This window comes from Pipistrellus hanaki (assembly GCF_964339955.1).
Source record: "Pipistrellus hanaki genome assembly, chromosome: 20".
NCBI lineage: Eukaryota > Metazoa > Chordata > Mammalia > Chiroptera > Vespertilionidae > Pipistrellus > Pipistrellus hanaki.
Genome location: NC_140522.1, coordinates 3,841,322 through 3,850,960, shown reverse-complemented (window position 1 = coordinate 3,850,960; position 9,639 = coordinate 3,841,322).

Genomic DNA, 9,639 nt, shown 5'->3' with positions numbered 1-9,639 from the left:
CATTCTGGGGGGACACTCAGGAGAGGGGGCCAGCGCGGAGGGAAGGGGCTGGCGGGCCCCGGGTTAGCGTGCCCCATGGCCGGGGGATGAGCGGGACTTACACGGATCCCCACGGTCCTGCCTGCGGGGTTGCTCCTGAGGGATGGATGACGAGGTCACAGAGGCCCGAGGGGCTGCCCCGGGGGAGAGGGAGTCCCCAGAGCTGGAGGAGCCGGGGCTTGGGGACACAGAGAAAGGGGTGCTCAGGTGGCTGACAGCAGACCTGGGGGGAGAGGAAGAGGGGGAACTGTCTCCCAAAGGCCTTTCTGGGCTTCTCCCATTGACTGGGGTGCAGGCTGGGGAGGACCCCAGGCCAGACAGCACCCCGCCCTCCCCGGGAGTTCCCCCCGAATCCCATCAAATCCGAGAGCTTCCGGCTTCACTGAGCGGGGCCCTGTGTCCGGAGCAAACCCCCAGGCGCAGTCCTCAGCTGAGCGGGCGCAGCCAGACAGAGGACGGGACCTCCCTCCTTTCCGCTGGGTCTATCTACCCGGGACCGTCCCAGAGCCCCCCTCCTTCCACAGCGGGTGGGGGAGCTGTCATCCCACAGCCGACCAGCTCTCCGGACATAACAACCACCTTCCAGTGCCCTCGGCAGGTAGTCCCCTCGGACGGTCTCTTGCTTCAGCCGTGTTTGCACAGAACACACCTAGAGATGTGTTCTCTGTACCCTCTCTTCCAGCCCCAGACCACCCTCAGCCTCTTTCCTGTCACCACCTGTTCCAGGCCAACAACACCATCCCAGACCGCCAACACCATCCCAGACCAGCCAACACCATCCCAGACCGACCAACACCATCCCAGACCAGCCAACACCATCCCAGACCAGCCAACACCATCCCAGACCGACCAACACCATCCCAGACCAGCCAACACCATCCCAGACCAGCCAACACCATCCCAGACCAGCCAACACCATCCCAGACCAGCCAACACCATCCCAGACCAGCCAACACCATCCCAGACGGCCAACACCATCCCAGACCAGCCAACACCATCCCAGACCAGCCAACACCATCCCAGACCAGCCAACACCATCCCAGACGGCCAACACCATCCCAGACCAGCCAACACCATCCCAGACCAGCCAACACCGTCCCAGACCGACCAACACCATCCCAGACAGACCAACACCATCCCAGACCAGCCAGCACTGTTCCAGACCAGCCAACACTGTTCCAGACCAGCCAGCACTGTTCCAGACCAGCCAGCACCATTCCAGATCCGACAATACCACTCCAGACCAGCCAGCACCATTTCAGATCCGACAATACCACTCCAGACCAGCCAGCACCATTTTTGAGCTCACCTCCTTATTGCTGAGCAGCCATGGGCTCCCCAATTCCCCAATCCTCCCGGCCAGGGGGAGGCCCCTCGGCCACCGCGCCCCCTGCCTCCGCGGCCGCCCTCCCTACCTCTCTCCGGGCTTCTCTCCCACCTCCACGAGGGCTCTGGGGGCGAGGCCGCTGCTTCCCCAGCTCCCAGCGGAGAAGCCGGCCGGGGGCTCCGGGAGGGGCAGAGCCTGGGCAGCGGGGCCTCCTCCGGGGCGGGCAGGGCCTCCGGGCGAGTGGGCCACAGCAGGCCGCCAGGGGGCCGCCCGGGAGCCGCCAGGGCCCTGGGAGAGCCTGGCCAGGCCCTTGGGGTCTGCAGGCTCCTCACACAGTGACTTCCGGGAGAACCACTTCCGGGTCAGAAGGTGAGACTCATCGGGAAGATGGGCCACACCTGCCCCCCCTGGCCTGCGGGCCCCCTGGCCGGGCCGGGCGAGTATCTCTTCCCAAAGGCTCACCCTCAGGCACCACCTGGAGCCCAGAGGCCTGAGGGGTCCCTGTGCACCCCGGGGGTCTGGCTTCTAACCACTGGGCAGCCTTCTCATCACCCCGGAGCCCCGGCCCCTGCCCTGGACCAAATGCAAACAATGCATTTGCTTTTCGCAGCCAAAGGAAAAGAGGAAAATAACCACGGCTCGGCTCCAGGTTTCCCAGGGACCCGGGGACTCGGTGCTGCAAGCGGCTGACAAACAGTTTGGAGGCGATTATCTGGCTTCCTGTGCGGGGTGAACAGATGTTTTCGAATATCTTCCTCTCCCTGTGCCAAGCGCCACGCTAAGCTCCCGTTCTCCCATCGTCGGAGCGACCCGAGGAGAGGGAGCCCCTCCCTGCTGGAGCCATCCCGACACCAATGAAAGGACAGGCACCGATCCCACCGCCTGGGAGGGGCCGAGGCAGAACCCTAAGACAGCTCTTTTTTCATTTTTAACTTTATTGATTTTTTTTTTTACAGAGAGGGAAGGAAGGAGAGGGATAGAGAGCCAGAAACATCGATGAGAGAGAAACATCGACCAGCTGCCTCCTGCACACCCCCCACTGGGGATGTGCCCGCAACCAAGGTCCATGCCCTTGACCGGAATCGAACCTGGGACACTTCAGTTCACAGGCCGATGCTCCATTCACTGAGCCAAACCCGTCAGGTCCAAACATTCTTGAATTATTTCCAATAATTGAATCAAACAGCAGTTTTTTTTAAAAATTATTTATTTATTATTTTTTTAACATTAATTAAAACGTAGTTCTTCCGTTGCACAATTTCAGCACGTTGCCAGGGCTCAGTAGCCCCAGGTGGCCAGTGGCAGCTGCCCTGGACAGCACAGGGCTAGAGAGCGACGGACAATGGAGCATCCCAACGCCAGCCAGCCTGTGCAGACAGCTTCCCACAGTCCCCTGCGGACAGCACGCCTCCTCGGCTCTGCAGACCTGTCTAACCAGAGCCTGCTCAGCCCTGCACTTGGCCTTCAGAGAGAGGGCGCCTCCCACCTAACCTGTTCAGTACTCACCGCCACCCACCAAACCAGCGGGGCCAGTTTCCCCATCGCGGTCAACAACAAGTCTTCCTTCCCCGGCCAAAACCTTGGCACTCTCCTCTCCCCCGCCCCTCCCCCCAAAAATATATTTTATCGATTTTTCACTGAGAGGAAGAGAGCGGGATAGAGAGCCAGAAACATCGATGAGAGAGAAACATCGACCAGCTGCCTCCTGCGCACCCCGCACTGGGGATGTGCCTGCCACCAAGGTACATGCCCTTGACCGGAATCGAACCCGGGAACCCTCAGTCCACAGGCGGACGCTCTATCCGCTGAGCCAAACAGGTTTCAGATTGGCACTGTCCTTGCCTCCTTCCTCTCTCTCTCGCTCTCTCCTACTTCCTATCTGGCAATAAACCCTGGCAGTCTTTCCTAAAAAGCATTTCCAGCCGAAACCGTGATGGCTCAGTGGATAGAGCATTGGCCTGTGGACTGAGGGGTCCCAGGTTCGATTCCGGTCAAGGGCATGTACCTTGGTTGCGGGCACATCCCCGGTAGGAGGTGTGCAGGAGGCAGCTGGTCGATGACTCTCATGGATGTTTCTAGCTCTCTATCTCTCTCCCTTCCTCTCTGTAAAAAATCAATAAAATATATATTAAAAAAAAAAAAAAAGCATTTCCAAAACCCATCACTTCCTGCCACCACCGAAGCCACGCCCACCACACCCTAAGCCACGCCCACAATATCCTAAGCCAACCATGCCTCATCACGGCCTAAAACCACGCCCACAAACTCATAAGCCACGCCCACCAGCCTCCTAAAGCCACGCCCCATCACTGCCTCTGATTCCCTCTAGCGCCTCCGGGCTGGTCTGGCGCCGCGGGCGCTGCCCCTGCGGCCGGTCCGCCAACCATCCGGCTGCTTTTCCATGAGGTCACACGGGTCCTTCCTCCGTTCCGAACCCGGCCGGGCTCCCCTGGTCCCGCCGGAGAGAAGCCCGATCCCCACCGGGGCCCACGAGCCGCTCCAGCCCCTGCCCCTGCCCGCGCCATCGCTCAGACGCCCCCTCCGCGCTGGCCTCTGGGCTTTTTTCCTGGGACAAAGTAGGTCGCCAGGCATCTGCGAGGCTGGCTGGCTGGCCCACCCGATCCCCTCGGCCTTTTATTACCCAAAACCCACCGCCGCCTTCCCAGAGAGGCTTCCCGGGGGCACCCTGTCCCAAACCCCACCCCACCTCTCCAAAATGCGCATCTCTGAGCCTCCGTCCATTCATTCTCTCTCCCTCTCTCTCTCTCTCTCTCTCTCTCTCTCTCTCTCTCTCTCTCTCTCTCCTCTCTCGCTGCCTTTATTGCCACGTAAACGTATGTTTTATGTCTGATCTGCCTCCTCTATTGCAACGTAAGCTCCCGGAGGGCAGAGGCGTTGTGCGTGTTTCTGCTGCTCCATCCCCAGCGCCTGCCCTCGTGCCCGGAGCCTCGGACGCCCCGTAAACATAATAAATCCAAACGGAGGAAGGAACGCACGGGTGGCTCCCGGGCGGGAGGAGCTGCAGCGAAGCCAGGGCGGGGGCCGGGAGCCGCAGGTGCGGGGGGGGGGGGGCCCTGGCGTCTCCCGCCCCGGCCCATCCCCTCCGGAGAGACCGGGAGAGCAGACGGCAGGCGCTCCCTCCGCTCCACCTGCCCCCGGGGGACACGGATCTCCACCCGGAAAGCTAATCGCGCTTTAAAACCCGGGGCGGGGGGGGGGGCGGGGATGGGTTTGCCGGGAGGATCCCGGAGGGTGGATGCTGCCCGGCGGCTGGGCGCGGAGGGCGGGCCCGGCCTTGTCCCGGGAGGAGGGGCGCGCGTCACCTGACGGCGGCTCCCCGGTTCCCCCGGACCCCAGGGGCCCCGCCATCCCTCCAGCCCCGGCCTCGCGGGATCCGCCGTCCCCGGAAAGGGCGGGGGCCATGGGCTATGGGGCCGGGCGGGGGGCGGCGAGCTGGGGGGGGGCCCGGGGGACTGTGCGCCCCGAGCCGGGGGGCCGGGCGGGGGGAGCGGGGAGGCGGGCGGGGGGAGCCGGGGGGCCGGGCGGGGGGAGCCGAGCGGGGGGAGCCGAGCGGGGGGAGCCGGGCGGGGGGAGCCGGGCGGCGGGAGCCGGGCGGGAGGAGCCGAGCGGGGGGAGCCGGGGAGCCGGGGAGCCGGGCGGGGGGAGCCGGGGAGCCGGGCGGGGGGAGCCGGGGAGCCGGGCGGGGGGAGCCGGGGAGCCGGGCGGGGGGAGCCGGGGAGCAGGGTGGGGGGAGCCGGGGAGCCGGGCGGGGGGAGCCGGGCGGGGGGAGCCGGGGAGCAGGGTGGGGGGAGCCGGGGAGCCGGGCGGGGGGAGCCGTGGAGCCGGGGAGCAGGGTGGGGGGGCGCGTGGCTGGTGGGCGCTGAGGGTGGGTGCGGAGGGTGCGCGGCCGGTGGGGGTGGGCGCGGAGGGTGCGCGGCCGGTGGGGGTGGGTGCGGGGCCGGTGGGTGCGCGGCCGGTGGGGGCGGGCGCGCTCCCGGGCGGAGCTCACAAAGGGGCGCCCTCGGCGGGTGCGCGCGCCGCCCCCCGTCCCCGGCTCCCCGCCGGCCCGGGCTGCCCTGGGCTCCGTGTGTCGGAGGAGGAGGAGGAGGGCGGTCACCTGTCCGGGCCCCGAGCCTTTCCAGGAAGCCGGTGCCTATTAATATGCCCGCCGGGCAGCTGCGGGCGGGCGGGGCCGGGGAGGGCGGGCCCGGGGCGGGGCGGGGGCGGCCCGGGCCTCCTCCCAGGCGGGCAGAAGCCGCCCCGCGAGCACCCGTGCCCCCGGGAGCCGGCTGGGGGGACCCAGAGCCTGGGGGTCAGGACGCGCCCTCTGACCGTGGACCGGCCACCCTGCGGGCGGGGCTGCGGGGAAGGTGACCCTGGGGAGCTGCGGGCGGCTCTCCCGCACCTGCAGGGTCATCTGGTCTCCGATCTGCAAGCACAGCGGGTAGCAGAGATGGAGGTAACCTGCTCGAGGTCACGGCGAGGTCACGGCGCTGCAGCCTGCAGCAGGGCCCTGGGTTCCGACTCATTGCAGGAAAGGGTTCCCGCGGAACCCCGGGGCCAGGATTCTGGACTCGGCAGCACCTCGGAGCTTGCCAGGTTTTCATAATCCCCTCCCCTCCCCTCCAAGCTCAGGCTTCTGGACAATCGCACCCCAGGGGCACCCATCGTGTTGCCACAGAAAATGACTTTGACACCCCCCGGGGCACCTGTGAAGGGTTGCCGGGTCATCACACAGCACCGTCCACTGTCTCTCAGTCACCCCGGACACAAGGGAAAGTCTTGTGAACCTGTCACTCTGGCCTCCAGGCCCCCTCGCCTCCCTCCCTCTGACCGCCTCCCCGGCCTCGTCCGGCCCTCCCAGGTGGACCAGAGGGGAGGCTGTGTCTGAGACAGGTGTTTTTTTTAAAAATATATTTTATTGATTTTTCACAGAGAGGAAGAGAGAGGGATAGAGAGTCAGAAACATCGATGAGAGAGAAATATCCATCAGCTGCCTCTTGCACACTCCCCTACTGGGGATGTGCCCGCAACCAAGGCACATGCCCTTGACCAGAATCGAACCCGGGACCTTTCAGTCCGCAGGCCGACGCTCTATCCACTGAGCCACACCAGTTTCGGCGGAGACGGGTGTTTTAAGGTAGGACTTGCTGCTTAAGAGAGTCTTCCCTGACCTCCATCTCCTAGGAAAAGCTCTCCCAGTTTAGCCCTCATGCAGGCGAGGAGGGCCGGCCGCTGCCGCCGCCGCCTCCGTGCTGACCTCCTGGGTTGCCAGGCTTGGTGATCCAGGGGAGGGAGGGACGCCTGGGGAGGCCTCCGTCCTCTGGCATGGCTGCCTCCAGGGGGAGATCTCTCTCCCAGCCTGAGTCCCTGCTCCAAAGGGCCCCGCTTCTGTCTGCAGTCAGGCTGCTGAGGTTCCTGGGAGTGGGGTCCCCGGCGTGGGTGGGCAGGGCCCTGCCAGCTGCCTTCACTGCGGCTGCAGAACGCCTGCCAGGCTGCCCTGTGCCAGGGCGGGCCCGGAACAATGGCCGTGGCACCAGCTATTTTAATGCAGAGTTCGGCCGCGCAGGCCTCGCTAAAAATAAGCACAAAGGGAAACCCCGAAGCAGCGAAGCCTATTTTAAAGCCTTGTTCCTGGCGGGGCCGCCCGCCCGCCCGGAATATCGTCAGGACTCCCACCCGTGTCCCGCCCGAGGACTCACGGCCCCAGCACCATCGCTGGCTGGAACGGAGTCAGAGGGAACAGAGGCAGGAAAAGGAAGGAGGCCCAGCAGCCATTTCTATTCAATGGAACCATGGCACCACTTCCAGGCATAACTAAAAAGGACCTTAGGGCCCGGCTGGCGTGGCTCAGTGGTTTGTTTGAGTGAGTGTTGAGCTATGAACCAGGAGGTCACGGTTAGATCCATGATCAGGGCACAGGCCCGGGTTGCAGGCTTGGTCTCCAGTAGGGGGCGTGCAGGAGGCCAATCCATGATTCTCATCATTGATGTTTCTCTCTGCCCCCATCTCTCTCTCTTCCTCTCTGAAATCAATAATAAGGAGGACTGCCCTAACCGGTTTGGCTCAGTGGATAGAGTGCCGGGTCTGCGTACTCAAGGGTCCCAGGTTCGATGTTTCTAACTCTCTATCCCTCTCTCTTCTTCTCTGTAAAAAAATCAATAAAATATATTATATAAAAAAAAGATACTGTCATCAGGCCCTTTGCAGGCTGGCCCCGTGCCCGGAGCCTCAGCATCGCCGCGCACAGGGGCACAGGGAGGCCCGGCACCTGCCCCGGGGGCACACAGCGGCGCAGCTGGGTTCACTGCCGGGTGCCCGCGGCCGGGGAGCCGGAGGCCGAGGGGGCGCGCGCCCTCTGGTGGCCGCTGCGCGCAGAGGCCGGGAGCCCGGCGCCCCGGGGTTCGCAGCAGGCGTTTTCCTGCAGAAAGGAAGCTCATCGGGAGCGAAGTAAAATCAATACGATCGATCGGGGCACCGCGATGGCTCATCGAGGGAGAAGCGCCCTCACTCTGCCTCCCCACCGCCCCCCAGACCCGCGGGGGCAGCGCCGGAACCGCGCGGGGAGGAAGCGGTGGCTGTTGTCGCCGCGGCCGCGGGGCCCCACCCGGGCGCTCGGGGCGCGGGGGGCGGATGGAGGGGGCGGCGGGGAGGGACCGGGAGCCCCGCCCCGCGCCCGCCCCCCTTTGTCCGCGGGCGACGCCCTGCCCGAGGCCGCGGCGGCTCTGCAGGGCCTCGGGGTGCGGGTCCAGCGGGGAGCACCCTCATCCGGGTCCCCCCGGCGCAGCCTGGACCCCGCCCAGAGCGCGCCCCTCCGCCCGGGCCTCCCCGGGCCCCTCCGCCTGCGGGTCCCCGCGGGGGACACGGCACCCCGAGTTCTAAGCGCCGCCTTTCTCTGCGGAGGCCGGTCAGGGGCGGCGCCCTCTGGCGGCGGGATCGGAACAGAAAGCGGATTCGCTGCGGCGCAGGCCCCAGGCACCCACCTACCTTGGGGGGGTCAGCGGCCACCCCGGCGGAGGATTGGGGGGCCCCGCTGCCTCGCCTTCCGGCCGAGGGCGGAGCGGGGCAGCCACAGCGCCCCCGGGAGCAGCAGGAGGTGGCGGGGCCAGGGGTGGGGGTGTCCTAGGGAGGGAGACGGGGGCGCCCCTCCGCGTTCTGCAGAAGCTGGGACGTGGTAGGTGCTCCATAAATAAATAAACAAATGCCCCGTTTGTGTTGCGTTTTCGGCTGAGCAGAGGGGGCTGGGGAGACGGGAGGAGGCTTCTCCGGGCCTGGCAGGAGCCCGGGGGTGAGGGCGGAGGGTCCAGCCCGGGGGTGAGAGAGGCTCCAGACCGGGACCCCGCGGGGAGAAGGGCAGCCGGGCAGGGACGAGGCCCAGGGCAGTCTGAGGGCTGGGTAAGGCTCCAGGGGTCCAGGAGGGTCCCAAGGGCTGCGGCGTGGCCCCCCAGCGGGTGAGGAGGGGGCGGAGGGAGCGGGGCACTCGCGGCCCGCAGGCGTGTTTACTGCACCAGCAGCTGCACCTGCGGGCGCGGGCGGGCGGCCCCTCGTCTCTCGGGCGCCCCCTGGAGGCTGAGGATGGCGACAGCCGCAGCTCCAGTTCTCAGCTGTTTCCTTTAGAAGGCAAACAGGAAGGGTTTGTACAAGGAGAGGCCGCCTTCCCTCTGCCTCCCTCCCTCCCTCTCCCCTCCCCAGAGGAGGGTGTCCTGGCCAGCACCCCCTCCCCCCCTCCCCCATGCATTTTAAACACTGTGACTAAAAGGTCAGGTTTGGGTCTGTTTCTATTACTGACGCATCACACGGTAACGACTGTTCTTTATTTTTTAATTTATTTTTTAAAATATATTTTATTGATTTTTTACAGAGAGGAGGAGAGAGGGATAGAGAGCTAGAAACGTCGATGAGAGAGAAACATCGGCCAGCTGCCTCTTGCACACCCGCTACCGGGGATGTGCCCGCAACCAAGGTACATGCCCTTGACCGGAATCGAACCTGGGACCTTTCAGTCCGCAGGCCGACGCTCTATCCCACTGAGCCAAACCGGTTTCGGCACGACTGTTCTTTAACACCCGTGTTGGAGATGCTGCCACATCCCATAACGCACCCACCCCGGGCCCGTGTTCCCCATCCGGACGGCCTTTGGGGTGGTTGCGTTCTGCTCTGTGGTCATCAGACCCCCTTCCACGCACACAGGTGCGTGCGGGGAGCCCGGTGGGGCTGTGGCCTGGGACCCCGGAGTCTGGGTCTCAGAGCCTGTGCGCGGGTTAAGGTGCCGG